This window comes from Ceratotherium simum, chromosome 6 (genome assembly GCF_057802395.1).
Source record: "Ceratotherium simum simum isolate JZ-2026a chromosome 6, ASM5780239v1, whole genome shotgun sequence".
Classification (NCBI taxonomy): domain Eukaryota; kingdom Metazoa; phylum Chordata; class Mammalia; order Perissodactyla; family Rhinocerotidae; genus Ceratotherium; species Ceratotherium simum.
In genome coordinates this window covers 58,125,393-58,142,572 of record NC_141905.1, presented here as the reverse complement: position 1 = coordinate 58,142,572, position 17,180 = coordinate 58,125,393, and the positions used below count along the sequence as shown (strand labels likewise).

Genomic DNA, 17,180 nt, shown 5'->3' with positions numbered 1-17,180 from the left:
TGTCGCCTTTCTGAGCCTCAGTTTCCCAATCAGCAAAATCAGGCCTAAAATCTTCTCACACCATAGAGTCCTTGTGAGGCTGCATTGGGTGCTGTGTGATATTCAGGCCCTCAGAAAATGGTAGGGTGCCATGAGGGCCCAGGCACCTCGAAACTTCTAGACTTAATAAAGCAGCATCTTAAATATTACATGCAAAGACTTGGGATAGCCATTCTCAGACATTAGAAAGATAAGAACCTGCTTGTTAAAAATGTGGATTTCAGAGCCCTTCCCCGACATTCTAATTTAGAATCTGAGACTGGAATCAGAAATCTGCATTTTCACACACACCCCTGGGGGTTCTGAAATACATTCATAGAACCTTCAAATGTTGAACCAGCAGTGACCTCAGAGATCTTTTAGGCCCCTTCTCTTCATTTTATAAAGAAAAAGTTGGATTGCAATTCAGAAATGAGTTGCCTTCAAGTAGGGCTGGGAGTGGACCTTAGTCCACTGATTTTTCAAAACAGTTGCTGGTAACTGAGGAGTGACCTGCATGTGGTTCTTTGGGAAGCAAACCTTCATATGTACTTCTCAAATTCTATCCCTCCAATTTAGGTACACTGTCACCAGGTGGCAGTAGTGTCATGTAGACCCTCAAGGGTTAAGTTCCTGGAAATCCACACCCTCCGGGATTTATACCTTGAATAGTCGTGTCTTTTTAAACACAAAGACAAATAGCTTTATTAGACTAGCTAAAGGCAAGCAAACATAAATCAGATATTAAAGTGGAGTATGTTTAGAGCAAATTTTATAAGCGAATAAGTTATTAGAGGCAAGAAGCTGTCTTTCCTTATGATTTTTTTTTTTTTGGTGAGGAAGATCAGCCCTGAGCTAACATCTGCCAATCCTCCTCTTTTTGCTGAGGAAGACTGGCCGTGGGCCAACATCCATGCCTATCTTCCTCCACTTTATATGGGACGCCACCACAGCATGGCTTGCCAAGCGGTGCGTTGGTGCGCGCCCGGATCCGAACCGGTGAACCCCGGGCCACCGCAGCAGAGCATGCGCACTTAACCGCTTGTGCCACTGGGCCAGACCCATTCCCTATGATTTTTTAATGGGTATTATTTCTCATCTTTCTTCTCCCTGTGTTTCTTTCCTTTTTTTACCTACTTAATTTTTTGCTTATCTCCTTCCTGTGCTTATTCTCAGACCTTCTGGGGTAGGGTTCCTCGATGTCACAGCCTCTTTAACTTTTTTCCTTGTGAAGCGTTTTTCTTTCAAGTCTGTCTCTCAGAGATAAAATTGCTTTTGTGTGTGTTACTGATTCCGCCTTCTCTCTCTGTAAAGCTAGGTGTCGGCATGTTCCTGTCGTCCACTCTAAATAGGGATGTGAGGGGGAGAGAGAAAACCAGCATGTTATTGGGGACTGACTGGGGACCAAGTTCCAAGCCAGGCGCTTTCATGTCAATTTGCGACAAAGTAGGGCAGAGCGTCTTGTCATTTTACAGACAAGTAATCAGCGGGGGGCCAGCCGTGAATCCCAGGTCTTTCTAGTTCCACAGCCCACCCACCCTCTTGTCTCCATGGTGTGCAGGTCACAGAAGGGACGTGGGCTGCCAGATGCTCCCCGACCCCACAAAGGAAGCCCAGATGTCCTGGGGTGGGGGCTAGGCCTGGTGGCAGGCTCTCACAGGCACCCTGCCTCCCCCTCCTCTGCAGCTCCCAGGCCCTCCCCCAGCCTGCACCGGAGAGGAACACCTGGGCCCTGTCCCTGGGGAGTCCGACTGCCACCGCAGCTGCTCCACTGGCATTCTTTTTTTTTTTTTTTTATAATTTTATTTATTTATTTTTTCCCCCAAAGCCCCAGCAGATAGTTGTAGGTCATAGCTGCACATCCTTCTTGTTGCCGTATGTGGGACGTGGCCTCAGCATGGCCGGAGAAGCGGTGCATTGGTGCGCGCCCGGGATTGAACCTGGGCCGCCAGCAGCGGAACGTGCGCACTTAACCCCTAAGCCCCGGGGCCGGCCCTCCACTGGCATTCTTGAGAGTGTTAATTGGGCAGGGCGCCCAGCCCCTGGCCCCACTGTCTCCAGAAATGAACGAGGAGACAAACCTCATTGCCCGCCATGCATCAAGGAGCTAGACCAGGCTCCTGCTCAGCAGACTGGGGAGAGGGTCCAGGAGCCCAGGCCAGGCCTGTGCACAGCAGCCGCCCCTTTGTCGCAAGGGGTGGTCTCCACTCTTCCAGCCTCTGGGAGGTGGGGAAGTGGTGTTGATCCCAGGCCTCAGGGCAGCTCATGGGGAGGAGGGACCTGGAATGCTTGCAGTGGGCTTCCAACAGTTCAAGAAAGCCGTCCTCTCTCCTGGGGGGGAGGAGGTGGTGTGGTGTGGTGATTCATTATTATTTCTCCTCCTCCTCCTCCTTCTTGTTCATCATCACCATCATAATTGAAGACTATTATTCAGTACCTGCCCTGACCCAGGCCAGCGAATCACTCTCCATACATTATTTCATTGTATTCTTACAACAGCCCTGTGAGGTAATGTTTTGTTGATTCTCCTTTCACATTAAAGCTCAGAGAGGTCAGGCAATTTGCTCAAGGGCACACAGCAGGTGAGTTGACACAGCCAAGGCTTGTATGCAGGTTTGACTCCAGGGCCTGTACTTGGTCCACTCAGCCCGTGCCTCCTGTACTCTGCCTGACAAGGACAGGCCCTCTGACCTTCCGGGAAGGTTCCCTTTTCCCCAGCTGCCCCTTAGTCCTTGTGGGAGGAGTATATGTTTCCTTCGTTTTCAAAAGACTTGCAATCTGACTGACAGGGGCTTCCTCTCTGAGCCTTAGCTCCTTAGAAGGAAGGGCAGAGAAATACTGTTTCTATAGCACTGTGAGAGGTTGCGGTGGTTCACAGGTGGGAACTGGATTTCTAGAGGAGAAGGACCCAGCGCACCCAGGTGCCCAAGGATGGGGCTCGCTTATTGACCCTCCCATCAACAATGACCCGAGTGACAGAAGACCTCCACACTCGCAGCAAGATGGGAGACTCCGTGGTCAGGATTCCCAAGGGTCTTCCAGGCCTGGGGCTGGGGGTCAGGGAGGGCCAGCCGGTGAGCTGAGGGCTGCCGCGGAAACCTTCCCTGGACCGCGGTGCTGTGCTCCACACTCTTCACCTCGAGAGAAATTTTGCCAAACCCACGAGCACACAGTGTCAACCTGTGAGGGGTCAGTGAAGAAAATGGACAGGTTTGAGCCAATGAAGAGAAGGTGAGGAGGTAGTGCCCAGAGCTGCTGAGAGCATTTGAGGGAGAGGGTGTCAGGCATTCCACGTTTTCCAGAAGCAGGATCAGCACTGGCGGGCAGGCTTTAGATCACTTCTAAAGCAGAATGGCCTGAGAGTGGATGTCGGGCCTCCAGCAATAGTGAGTGCCCTGGCCCTGGGTGTGTTCAAGCAGAGCCTGGGTGGGCAGCCCATAAACCAGCCTCCCAGGGAAGCCAGGAAGGGGCTCCTGAGCTGGGCCAGCCCACACACTCTGTCATCCATACATTTCCTCCCAGCCCAAGTGACCTCTGATGTCCTGATGGTTCACTCAGCCAACTGCTGTTTGCTGAGCAGCTACTCTGTGACCAGGCATCTGATGGTGACAAGATAGACATGGTCCCTGTTCTCATGCATCATGCGGCTAACGATCTTGCATGTAACAGCAGAACCTTCGAACGGTAGGAGATGCCATTTATCAGGTGCCTCCTGTGTGCTAAGGGGTTTATATACTTTGTCTTATGTAATCCTCCCAACAGCCTTATGAGGTTGGAATTATTAGTATCTCCATTTTATGGAGGAGAAAACTGAGGCTCAGGGAAGCCAAGGGTTTGCGGAAGATCCCACAGCTGACGAGGGCTCAGAGGAGGCTGGGAAGACGAGCCTCCTTGGGACTCTTCTTGAGCTGAGGAAAGACTTGGGGGTGTGCAATAATGATTCTCCCTCTGTTTCTGGGCTCACTTGGGCCCCCTTTACGCTGTGTTGTCCCCCTTGGGCAGGCCCCAGAGTTGGTGCTTCTAAGGTAGACACCCCACCACCTCCCTGGCTCTAATGCACTCTGTGCCCAGCCCCATTTATTCTGTGGGGGACTCGGGGCCTCCCTGGCTGCCCCGTGTTGGCCCTGAGGGTTGGGGTGAGTTGTTGTTCTCACTCGTCCCTTTGGTCTCCTGGCCGATACCACGGCCGTGGTGGACAGCCACGCTGTGCGAAGTGGAAAGAAACTGGGCAGACGGTGCTCCTTTGCTGGATCACTCATCTTCACTTCCTGCTCTGCTAGGGAGGTCCCTGTGTCCTGAAGGCCCGGGAGAGGTGGGAGTGGCCTTGGGCAGCACCGAGGGCCTAGTAGGTTGGGTGGGGTGGGGGCTGTCCTCCCTCCCTGCCTCACTCCCACTCCTCTGCCCCGCCTCGGGGGCAGTGAGACTCTTCATGTGTCTTTGGGTGAGTCTGTGCCAGGTCAGCCCACCCTTGGGACAACCCATAAAACCCACCTTAAAAGTCCTAAAAGGAAAATTTTCAGAAAAGCTGACTTAGATGGAAAATCCTTTGAAATTGCAAGGTGCCGTATAAAATCTCAGATGTTATCATTGGTGCATCTTTGCAGATGATTAAAAAGAAAACTCTCAGGGACACAAAAATGACCCTTAAAAGTTGTTATTGCTTCCCAAGATGCTTTTCAGGTCTAATGTCCTCTGATTTCCAGATTCTGGGAGTATTCAATGGTTTATTCAAAAAATTAATCACAGGTCATGGCCTTTGGAGCCTGAGAGCCCTGGGTGATGAGCTGCATGGTTTTGTTCCTGTCACTGGGCTTTTCTAAAGCTCGGTTCCTCATCTGTGAAGTGGGGGCATAGCGCCTCTCGGTGTGGTTCTGAGGGTGAAGTCAGGTGATGATGTTGAGGCTCAGCACGGGCTGGTGCATGCCTATGAACGTGGATCATCCGTCCCAGCCCGCTGTTGTTTGATGTGGCCCTGGAACATGAGGCGCATTTATTTATAGCGGGATCTGAATTCATGTCTACCCAGTCTACAGGCTGGGGATGCAAAAGGGGAGCTCAGGGTCTGTGGGGAGGATAGACCAGAAAACGGAGAGAGCTGGTGCAGAGGGCTGGGTACCAGGGGGTGGTTTGTGCGGGAGTGATGGGAGGCCAGCAGTGAGGCTCGGTGAAGCTCCCCGGAGGAGGAGGCACCACCGCTGGGCTCTGAGCATCCAGTAGGCATTAGTCAGGTCAGGAGAGAGGTGAAGAGGGGAAGGGCAGAGGGAACAGCCTGTGCAAGGGCAAGTGGTGAGAGGGAGCACGATGCATTCGCAAACCTGCCGATAGAGCCCAGCCTTCTGTTCAGGGTGTGGGGTGTGAGCTGCGAGTGAGAAGATGTGTGCTTGAGGAGTTCGGCCGGGACGTGTCATTCGGCTGAGGGATTTGGATTTCATCCTGAAAGTGATGGAAGCCTCTGGCAGATTTTAGACAGTGGAGAAGCCCGAATGCCTCACAAGCATAGCATCCTGCAGTCCCTGAGCGCCCGAGTCTTAATTTCACGGTGTGTTAAATTGACGACGACGAGTAAGGGGCGGTGGGCCATCTGGAGATGGATGTGAGTGCAGACATAAATGTGTGTTCATGGAAACGAGCGAACATTCCCAGGTGAGCCGCAGCCTACTCCCACAGAAAAAGCCCTGTTTGTCTGACGCCAGGCACTTCAGAGAATAGGCCTTATTAAAGCAAAACATTTGGTTATAAATATTTATAAATATGTGTTGGATTGAATTACGCTTTGGTTCATTCACCATTGATGTCTATAAATATTTGAGAGGCTGCTTGGCATCGTGGAAAGACGCAGTCTTTGCCGGTGCAGACAGACATTTGGTTTCTCACTCAGTGACAGGACCAGCTTGGTGACCCTGGCCTTGTCACTTCTGTGCTCAGAGCTGTACTTTCCATGGCAATGATGACACCCATCTTGCACAGAAGACAACTAGAATAATCTATATAAAGAGTTTAGCATGTGCCAATGACGTGATGGGCACTCAGTAAAAGCAGTTTTTAGTATTGTTCATTTGTCTCTGGTTTTCCATAACCCGAACTCTCAGCTGGCGGGATGTTAGTGGTCGTCCAGTTCGGCTTTGGCGTTCCTCAGAATTCCAGCCCCTTTTTGCCTTCAGATGTCCTTACCAATGTTATTGCCAGCTCTCTTTTTGAAAATACTTTGTTAAATGAATTTTTGATAATATAAAAGGATATTTATAATGTGTTTTAAATAATGTATATTTTAGTGGCAAAGCATAATAATAAAATGAGTATCAGTGAATTCACCACCTAATTTAAGCAAAAGAGCATCACAGTGCTGTTGGATGGCCCGCTGCCCCCCCGTCCCCTCCCCCATCCCTAACCTCAGCAACTGAGGGAACCAGCACACTCATTTTTGTCTTTGTCATTTCCTTTGTAGTATTATTATGTGTATATGTAAGCATTAGTTTAAGTTTTGCTTGTTCTTTAACTTTTATAAAAGTAACCAAACTATGTACATTCTTCTGCAATATGGTTTTATGTTTTTTTACCCAGCATTATGTTTCTGAAATTCATCCATGATGATGTGGGTGGCTGTGGCTCATGTACGATCACCATTGTATGCAATTCCCACAATGTATCCATTTTCGTGCCAGTGTGTATTTGGATTGTTTCCAGGTTTTTTGGCTGCAAACAGTGCTGCTGAGAACATCCTTACACGTGCTTCCAGGTGCATGTTTGGGAGAGTTTCTTAGGTGAATACCTGGGAGTGGGGTTGCGAGGTAATGGGCGTGTGCATCGTCAACTTTACTGGCTCTTAGCAAAATGGTTGTACCAGTTTGTCCATCCACTTTCCCCCTGTGTCATCCTCAAGGCTCTCAGGAGAGTCTCCGTCACCGTGACTGTTTTGACCACACACTGAGCGAGGGGCTGACTGGTACCTTTGTATGGTTGCAGGCCATGGAAGTGTGCCTTCTCCCCAGGCGTGATCCCCTGACAGGCAGAGGATGAGCCCACAAATATTTCACGAGTAAAATCTAAATTCCGTGGTTGCTGGATGGACAGTGGATCAATGAATAAGCGATTGATGCTTTTCTGTGGTTCATTTGGGCCGGTCTGGGAGGTCAGTAGCTGTCTAACCGAATCGCTGACCGGAGGCATATTTGAGTAAACGGTGTTCTCTCCCCTCAGATTCCGGCCCACGCAGGCTGATGGCAGTCTGCAAAAGGGGAGGACGCCCGAGCTCCCTCCATCTCTTCCCGAGCAGAGAGGACCGGGCTGTGTCTGAACACTGGCTCAGCTTGTCTGGGGCGGGTTTGTTGGTGATGTTTCTCTTTAATGTGCTACAGGAGGAAAATGAGAGATGACTGATCAGGCACAAAAGCTGTGGGGATCGCACACGCCAGATCCGCCCTCAACCCTCCCCTGTGCTGGGGCTCCCGCACATGCCAACAGGAAGCTCAAGGCAGCGCTCGCTCGACCAGTATTGACTTTGAAATGTTAATTTCCAGGCTCCATCCTTTCATGCCTTCGTCTCAGTGTGACAAGGCTAACCGCGTAAGGAGGGAAGGCAGCAGAGTTAGAGAGAGAGGAGATACAGACAGCAGCAGGGGCCCACAGCTTCTCACTGGGAAGGGTCCTTGCCAGGTTGTTTCCAGAACCTTCTTCTGATCGGGCCCCCGAGTGGGAAGGCACTTCTCCCTCAGCATCTCAGAGGCAGTCATCCTTCTATTCTGCCTTCTTCCTTTAAGTACCTCTTGAGAGAGTAGCTGTGACTGCAAATGGCCTCAGGGTACTCACTGTTCATTATTGATAGTAATGCGAGCATTACTGTTACTAAAAATGACAGAACCTGTTACATTTATTGAGACCATCTGCCAGGTACTGTGCTAAGCTCTTTGGAAACATCCTCTCATTTACTCCCTGCAATAACCTGTGAGGCTGTCATTTTTTTCTCAGGTTTACAGATGAGGAAACCGAGGCTCAGCGAAGTAAAGGAAGCTCTCCTTAGCCACTGCACCCCAACCCTGGACCCCCACTTGAACCCAGGACTGCTGAGTCCAGAGCACGGCTTTTAGCCACCACCTGTATCCCTTACTCCCTTTGGACCTTTCATCATGACCCTGTGGGGTGATTGTTCCATGTTGCCAGCAGGGAGATGGATTTGGGTATGCCCTGGGGACACAGATGGGGTGACACAGAGCCTGGGCTCTGAGGAGCTCTTGATTCCATGGAGGAAAAGGGCAAGTTAGAAACATGAAAACTCTCATTTATTGCACAAGCCAGGCACTGGGCCGTGGGTGATTTTATGCAACTCTCAGCACCATTCTCCCATTTTATGGATGAGGAAACTGAGGCAGAGGGCGGCTAAGTGGCTTGGTTAAAGTAATGGAGTAAGTGGCAGAGCTGGGATATAAACACAGGCAGCCAAGGAGAGCCCACCCTCTTACCCGGACTTCCTCTGCTTCCTACCTTCCAGAAAGTGCTTCATGCAGGTACCTGCTGGCAGCTGATGTAACCCCAGGGGAGGGCATATCCAACACTGTGGAGGGGGAGGTGGGTGGAGAGAGGGAGTCACGGAGGACTTCCCCACGGAGGGGTCTTCTGGGCAGACGGGGGAGGAGGGCAGTGCCCCAATGCAGGAAAGACTCCTCCATTAGGATTCTTGTTTCCTCCCAGACCAGATCCTCAGCCTTCGATGGCTCTTCGCACAGTGGCCTCTGCCCTGCCCTCATGCTAGCGACTCCCAGGCAGGGGGGCGTTTCTCCTCCTCTTCCCTGTGGGGGAAATGGGCAGTGTGGGTGGGTGCACAAGGCCCCCTCTGACTGGGCTGGCGTCTCACTGCCCCCAGCCCGGCCCCTGCTTTATCCCTCCCAGTGGGCTCACGGCGTCCACCAGCCCGCCCACTCTTGGCTGGGATGGCACTGCATGGGCGGACAGGGTCTCCCAGACTTTGGGGGGCGGGGGGAGGCTCAGCGGGGAGGGACCCCTGAGGTTCCCAGTCAGACCTCGGAAGAGTTTCCTGGCTATTTCCTTTGTTTCCTTGTTTAGTATCTCCTGCTGTCTTCAAGTACTCCTCTCTAGGCAGTAAAGAGCGAAGTGTTGGAGAACGGGAGCTGGTCCAGGGCCAAACGGGCTTGAATGTCAAGGGGAACCAGCAGCCCTCTGGGGGCTTGTGCCCCCAGTTAGGATGTGAGGTTCCCAGAGGGAAGGGAGACCCAGGCGGCCCTGCCCTCCCTGGGGAAAGACCAGGGTTTCGTTTTAACAAAGGAGGCTGTCTTCACAAACTAAGGAAGAGTTCAAATAATGCCACCGTTTTGCATTTTATGACACGTTGCTGTTGTTGAAACACGTCACCATGGGTGTTTCATTCCCCCTCACAGTGGCAGTGTGGCCTCCAGTGGCAGCGGAGTACTTTCTCCCCAGTGTAACGTGCTTTCTTTTGTTCCTGACACCTTCCTGATGGTGTCACCGCTTTGTGCCTTTTCTGGCTTTGGTCCTGTGTCCTGGGCAGTCACCCTGGAGGACTCTCAGGGCTGCCTCTTGCCTTACAACTGATGGCTCGGAGTCGCTCCTGTTCAAAAAGTTTAGATCGTTGCCCGCTCTTTGTGGGTTACCCAGGATGACTGTGTGCGTTGACATTTATCAGCTGCTCTTCTGCAGGTTTCTGCGGCCCTGCGTGATCTTTCTGAAGCATATCCCAGCAGACGTGGCATTTCTCTCTCAAAGAACATTCTGCCTGAGCAGACGTTCCGCTGGCAGCCCTCCTCTGGCTCAGTTATCACAACGTGAACTCCCCGGGCCCCGCAGCCCTCTCTGGAGCTCTGGCCTATTTGCCCAGGGGTGGAGCCGCACAGCACAAAGATCAGAGCCTTGGGGGTGAGCCCTAGTTGTGGTTTCGCCTCTTGTGAATTGGCCTCTTTAACCCATTTGCACTGTGCCCAGCAATAAACACTCGATACCCATTAACTTCCTTCCCTCCTTTGGGGTTCAGGCAGACCTGTGTTTGAATCAGATGAGGCCTGATCAGGGGCTCCAGTGATGATACCAGGGCCAGATTCACTCATTCATTCATTCATCCGTTCATTCTCTCTCTCCTTCTTTCCCCTAATCTCTTCCACATTGATCCCATTCTCAGCACTTTCTCTGTTCATACTCCAAAGTGGCTACAGAAGCGCCAGCCTTTAGCTCTGAGTCCTTTGATGGATTCTGTGGCCATCTCCAGCCAATCACCATGTCCAGGGAAACGATGGGGCAGCCCTGGAGCTGAGAGTGGAGTCGTCTCCACCTGACCACGAGAGCAGAGTGAGGAGGGCTGGATCCCTAAATAAAAAAATTGGGGTTATCATTGGGAAGTAGGGTGAGCAGATACTGCAGGCAAAAAAAAAAAAAAAAAAAAAAACACAGCAAAAACCATTGCATGTCCATGATAGGTGCCATTCCTGGGACCTGGGATCCAACTGATTGTGCCCTTGACAGAGGCCTTTTGACCAGATTCTGGGTGCCAGTTGCCTCTCTGGCTGGTTGCTTCGTCTTTTGGGTTCTTGACCCTGAGCAGGGACTACCCTGGTGAAACGGCTTGAGGGAGAGGAGCCAGAGCCTCCCCAGCGGCCCGGGGAACAACAGTTCATGAGTCCTGGCCCCATCTTCCCCTTGAGTTCCTTAATTCAGACTCTCCGGAGGCTGCTCTGTGGTCCTGTGATTTGTCTGCATCTGGTTAAGCAGTCATCTAGAAGATTCTGACCCCTGTTTGATCTGGCATCTCTTCTGCCTGCTTCAGAAAACCACGTGGGAGTTCAGTGCTCTTTAATATGTCCTCTGGAAAGACAGGGGTGGCGAGTTATGTCCCCTGCCCTCATTACACCGCGGTCCTCGGAGGCCTCTGTGAGGTAGTGGAGGGGCTCCCCGCCGCTGACTTTGCAGGGACAGCCGCAGTTCCTTCTCGTCTGGTTCTCGCCTGGTGGCTGCTCCAGATCCTCCTGGATGCGTGAAGGCTGCCCTTCCTCCAGACGCGAGAGCGTGAATGTGGCCGTACAGCAGCGCTAGGCTTTTTCCTGTGTGTGGGGCTGGGCAGGAGTTTTGAGTCTCCTCTTCCTCTTTATCATGGCTGTTTTTGTCTTGTGAGATACCTGCATCTATGGTCACAGAGGGGCTGAAGCCTTTGGGCTTAACTGGTGAACTGGACTGAGCAGTCATTAGATTTATATTCGTCTGTTGAGGTTTTGTATGTGAAGGAAGAGGAACGTCCCCCACCCCTTCTACTTATAATTACACCGGCCCTGGGAACAGGCTGGTCTTGGCCCTGTGAGAGGCCAGCTCTGCCCCCTTCACTGCTAGGCTGAGTCTTGGCCAGGTCTCCGTCAAATGGATGGGGGCAAATAGGGACTGTGCATTCATTGTGTTATTCTGCTGAATTTCATAGCAGCTTATGCAGTGCCTTGGCCTAGCCCTGCAGAGGAGCTTGGTAGGTGACTTCCTCATGGGTGGTGGCAGGGGCTGGAGGTGGGGTTCCATAAGGGGATGAGACCAGCACCAAGGATGAGACGGTCCATGAGTGGCACAGCGTGCTTGGCTAACAGTGGAGACGTGACATTGGGGATGCATGATGGAAGCCTTCATGGAGGAGGTGGCCTTTGAGAGGGGTGTGACATTGGGTAGGATGTTAGGAGGTGCCAAGAGAAGAGGGCCATCGGGAGGAAGGGAATTGCACAAGCAAAAGTGAAGAAGAGGGAGGATATGCGGGTTTAAGGAGAGGGAGTCTGTAGCTGCTCACGTGTGTTGGGGTGGTGGCTGGAAGTGTGCACTGGGCCTTGTTATAGAGGGGTTTGAATCCCAGACTGAAGGAGCTGGGACCCCTCAGTAGGTGGAGGGGTGTTATTGAGGGGCTTTGAGTGATGTGTGCATTTGCATATGTGGGGTGACCAGATAGAAATTCAGGGGGTGACGTAAAACAATAGCTAATGTTACTTGAGCACTTACTCTCTGCAAAGTACTCTTCCTAGTGCCTCTAGTGCATCGTCTTCTAAATCTAGGTTGCTCTTCTGTTCAGAACCCTCTGATGGCTTCCTGTTTCCTTCAGCGTGATATCTGAAGTCCATACCCTCCTACTGCTCTCCCCCGTCTCACTCCGGCCACCCTGACCTCCTTGCTCTTCCTTGAACACCACGCGTGCTCCTGCCTCAGGACCTTTGCACTGACGGTCCCATATGCCTAGAATACTCTTTCTTCCAGATACCCACGTGGCTTGCTCCCTCCTTTCTTCAGCAGCCAGGAATGGCTGGAGCCTGCTGGAGTCTGAGCCATCCACATAACCCCCACTGTGCATAGCCCTGTCGGTTGTGACTGGTTGACAAATGTTTAGGGGTTGTGTGAGTTTTTTTCCGGCGTTGTTTTTAATGATGTCTTTGTTAGACAGAACTTCATTCCCAGAGGGTTCATTAATCGAGGGCGTTGCACTTTGTGAATAAATCGCTGTCTAACTTGGTTTGGAAATCACATTGTGTTCTGTTCAAATGTGCTAAAATGGATGTTTAGAGGAGAAGAAAAGAGTATGATTGTTGTAAAAATTAAGCAGTTGGAGGAGAGAGCTGGAAGCTTGTTAAAATCATTACCAAGGGGCCTTGGAAGTGGTTACTAAGGAGACCAACGGTGCTTCCTTTTTGGTTACCTGGTGGGGGTAGCTTGGCAGCTGCTTCTGGGAAGAAGGGTGTGGGGGTTTTTGGCAGGTTCGTGGCGTCCCCTCCAGTGCAGCTTCGTCTGTTCTGCTGCGAGGAGAGAGGAAGCGGGAGATACTTTAAATCTTGGGGGAGGCTGGAGCCCCTGCCTTAGAGCAGCAGAAGTGAGGCGAGGACCTCCCTCTCCATCTCATCCTTCCTCCTCCCGTGCAGTGCCCCCTCTCCTGAGCTCCCGACATGCTTGCACCCCACCTTGCTGAGCGTTTGCTGGTGGGGAGCTCACTGCCCACGGTCCTTCCGTGCACTGAGGCCAACCTGCTGTCCTGGGACGTCAACCACTGCTCCCCCGGCCCAGGTCTGCCCCCTTAGGATACTGGGAGAAACAGTCAGTCTCCCGGCTCCCCCTACTCCACAATCATAGCTGTCACTACTAAGAGCACCTGCCAGAGACCAAGACAGTGCCAGCTGTTTACATCCAGAATCTCCTTGCACCCTTACGTCACAGCAGAGATGTGGAAACAGGTCCCGGAGACTCACAGGACTTGGGGCAGGTCCCCGAGCTGGTGAATGAAGAGCAGGCATGCAGACCCAGGTCTGTGGGACCCCAGAGCCTGGACTTCCCAGACCCTGTGTAGAGCAGGTTTCCTAACCTGGTGGCTGGCTGCATCATGACGACTCACCCTGGAGCACACCGAGCTTGCTGTCCTCTGAAACTCAGAACCTCTCCGCCTGAGCTGTTGCCCAGCCCAGCTGTCCCCATCCTCCCCTGTGCGAGAGCAGAGCGATGGTGGCACCATGTCACACACGCCCTGAGATGGCCAGTCTACGATGGTCTCTGATGGTGTGCAGAGCATTGACCTGTCTCCAAGGTCCTCACCTTTGTGTGTCCCCACAGTGCCCTAGACCAGTGTCTCCCAAGCTTGAATGAGCATCTGAGTCACCTGGGGGTCTTGTGTCAATGCAGATCTTGCTCCAGCGGGTCCAGGAGGGGCTTGAGATACTGCTTTTCCAACAAGCCCCCAGGTGATGTGGACCCTGCTGGTCCGCAGACCACACTTTGAGAGGCAACCGTTGACCCACTGGCACAAGAGCACCTCGAGGGCAGGATCAGAGCTGGGGCAGGTGCACTTCGCTTTCCCAAGATCCTTGATATTCCTGAATTTAATGATATTCCAGGCCAGTTTTAATGGTTGTCAGACTGAGTCCCAAAGATAGCTACTTGATCTTGTTGGCTATGACTCAAGGGGTGTTGTGACTCAAGCACCCCAGACAAGCAAAGTCGTATCCACCCGCAGAGTAGGGCTGGTGCTGCCTGGTGCTGGGCACTGCTCCAGCTGCTGAGGGTCAGTCTAGCCGCCAGTCCAGGCTGCCGTCTGAGGCCAGGAAGCATGTATGGTGTGTCCCACGTTGTATGGCTGTAAGAGGAGGATCTGAACACACAGTTTCTGACTGCCAAGCCCCTGTGATACTGTAATGCCAACATGCCAGGCAGGGGGGATGGAAAGAGCACCAGCTAACCAGCTGGGTGACTCTGGAGAAGTCACTTGACCTCTCTGGGCTGTTTATGTCTGTCAGACGAGAGAGTTGAACTAGGTCATGTTTAAATTCTCTTCCAGGTCTTATTCCTTTGAATGTGCACTCTCCATCTGGAGTTTCATTGGCTCCTTTGGATGGTGAGAGAAACTTCCAGAAGGGGAGATGGAAGTGCAGCCTTGTGCTCTCGGAGAGGCTGTCCTAGGGAGAGGAGAAGCAGTGTGTTGGGTTGTCCCGGGAGGAGAGCTCCAACCAAACAGCGGGAGGACGTGGGAAGCCTCCTTCTCTGTTATTTTCTCCAGCTGCTCCATGTGTGTCCCAAACCGGAACGTCTGTGATTCTCTCCTACCGGAGTCTGGTCTCCTTTTGGAGGCTTCTGCATGTTCCTCACCCATCCCCCGTAGCTCTGCACGGCCACCACAGCCCCCCTGGGGACACTGGCTGCCAGCAGGATGGAGTGCGGCTTCGTTGGACCCTGAGAGGTCACCTCCCTCATTGTTTCCTGCTCCTGCAGGGTGGGCAGAGCGTACCCATGGGGCCAACCGGCCTGTGTCCATCTGTACGTTTAAACAGGCAGCAGACCTTTCTTTTCCTCCCTCTAAACCGGTTTCTCCACTGCGGCCTCCTCTTCCCTCCCCAACAGGCCAGGGCGCCCTGTGGCTTCCAGGCAGCAGGTGCAGAGGGGTGGCGGGGGAGGTGCCTTCTTAGCCCGGGGCAGTATTTTATCACTGATGTTGTTTAGGATTGCCTGCGCATAGGGGTGATGAAAAGCGGACCTACTTTTCTTATTATTATTTTAATAAACAAATACTTTGTTGTTTAGTTTATTACTTATTATTTTAAAGATTCTATTCTTGCTCTACAGACAAGGCACACCTTTTGGCTACACTCAGCTAAGCTGATCCCACTGCCCCTCCCTGCACCCCACTAGGCCGAGGGTCCCCTCACCCCCCCTCCTGTCTGGTCACAGCTCAGTGGCTTGTGAAGGGACAGATTCGTGTCGACCTCGTTTCTGGGTCAGGGTCTCTGTGCTGCATCAATCCAAGAGCCAAGAGGAAGTGTGCCCCCATGCTCAAACACTCCCAATACAAATGGGTGACATGATGTTACTTATTGTCAATGGGGGCGATGCCTGGATTCAAATATTGTGTCTTATAGAGTGATGGAAGTGAGAAAATTGGTTCTCTGGCCACACTCTAAGTATATATCGTCAGAGGAATTTAAATACAGATAAGACATTTAATTATTAAATGGGTTTTCAACGGGAGGCTCAAACGGAGCTTTGTAATTAGCTGTCAGTTCTGTCAGAGCCCTGACTGGGTGCCCCGGGCCACTTCTCTCCTGATTTCCACGTATAAATTCCATTTCATGGCAACCAGAGGCTGCAGGGCACTGCTCGGGGTCTGCTGCTTCCCCCAGGCAGGAAGTTGCCTCAGTTTCCCTCCCCTTCCGGGACCGCCTCTCCCCACTTCTGGGTCAGGGCAGCTGCCTAGGGACCGTCAAACTGGACTTGCTTAAAAGGAAAAGTGAAGGAAAAGATTGGAAGCGCCTCCTCCCCGAACGCCTAACACATGTGTACGTCTGTGTGCAGACAGAGGGCCAGGGCCAGGCCACAGGCAGAGGTGGAAATGTGCTGAGTAGCTGGAGACAAGACAGACGGACACCTGACCAGACGCACAACAGATCCAGTCGCTTCTGGCCTCTGCCCCTGGAGAATCTCATTCCCTTGTGCAACTTTTGCTTTTGGAAACTCCCAGGTGGCAGTGGCCCCATCAGCTGTTGTGGAAGCTACTGCTCTGGGGGCCCATGTGCCGTGATCACTCCCAAGCCCTGTGGGGAGAGCTCCCGCCCTCCTGTGACTTCAGCCTCCCCTCTCCGCTGGTGACTCCCAGATCAAGACTGCTCGCCTGAGTCCTCTCCTTAGCCCTGTCTCACATCCCAAGTGCCTGATGGAGGTGCAGTCACACAGCTCCCAGGACCCCCCGCCAGCTCGTGTTTCTTTAACGGTAGTTAGCTGGTGACCGAGTGGGACACACGTGGGCTTATTCAGCCCTTCAGCAGCGCCACGTGGGGATCCAGTGTTATCCCTGTTTCACGCTCAGGAACCTGGGGAGAAGAGGGCCTAAGCGCCTTGCCCAGGACCACTTGGCTAGGCTAGCTTCAGAGCTGGTGCTCGTGGCCACGGTGATCTGGTTCCCCGGACATTTTTCCTATCTGGGAGAAGCCAGGTCCTCCAAGCTGGCAGCCCCATCGCTAGTGCTTTAAAGACCATTGTTGCTTCCCAAGTGGTCCCACCTCCCTCCTCTGGCCTTTCCCCCTCCCAGACATCTTTTCGGGGCACCAGGCGTCATCTTCCTAAGACATCACTCAATTTGGTTGCTTTTGTTTTCAAAAATCTTCAGAGGTCCTCCTTACTGTTGGCTCAAGCCCACCTTCCTCGCGCTGGCTTTCAAGGGCCCCTTGGCACCAGGCCCCTTCCAGGCTGGCTTCTCCCCACACACCATTAGGGCAGCCAACCTTTTCAGCTCTGCTGCTAGCACATGCTCAGCACTGAGAGCGCGGTTCATCCTGTCCTTCAGAATCCTTGCTCTCCCCTTAGGAGCCCTGACCTCACGTCCTGATGTACTCCCAGGCCTCTCAGTGCAGGGGTTTTCTTCTCTCTGACTTCCCCTCAATCATCAGTTCATCTGTGTAGCCCTATCTGTGAGTGTTGAGTGCTTATCCTTCTCACTCAGGGTCCTGTCTCACAGGGTCCTGTCTCTCTCAGGGTCCTGTCTCTGTCAGGGTCCTGTCTCTCAGGGTCCTATCTCTCTCAGTGTCCTGTCTCTCTCAGATCCTGTCTCTCAGGGTCCTGTCTCTCTCAGGTCCTGTCTCTCAGGGTCCTATCTCTCAGGGTCCTATCTCAGGGTCCTGTGTCTCAGGGTCTGTCTCTCTCAGGGTCCTGTCTCT

The 17,180-nt window shown here is 52.5% G+C and overlaps 1 protein-coding gene across 2 annotated transcripts in view; it reads left to right on the top strand.

Moving 5' to 3' along the window:
* SLIT1 (slit guidance ligand 1) overlaps positions 1 to 17,180 on the top strand; it is a 177,466-nt gene that overhangs the window by 73,640 nt on the left and 86,646 nt on the right. The window lies entirely within an intron of this gene.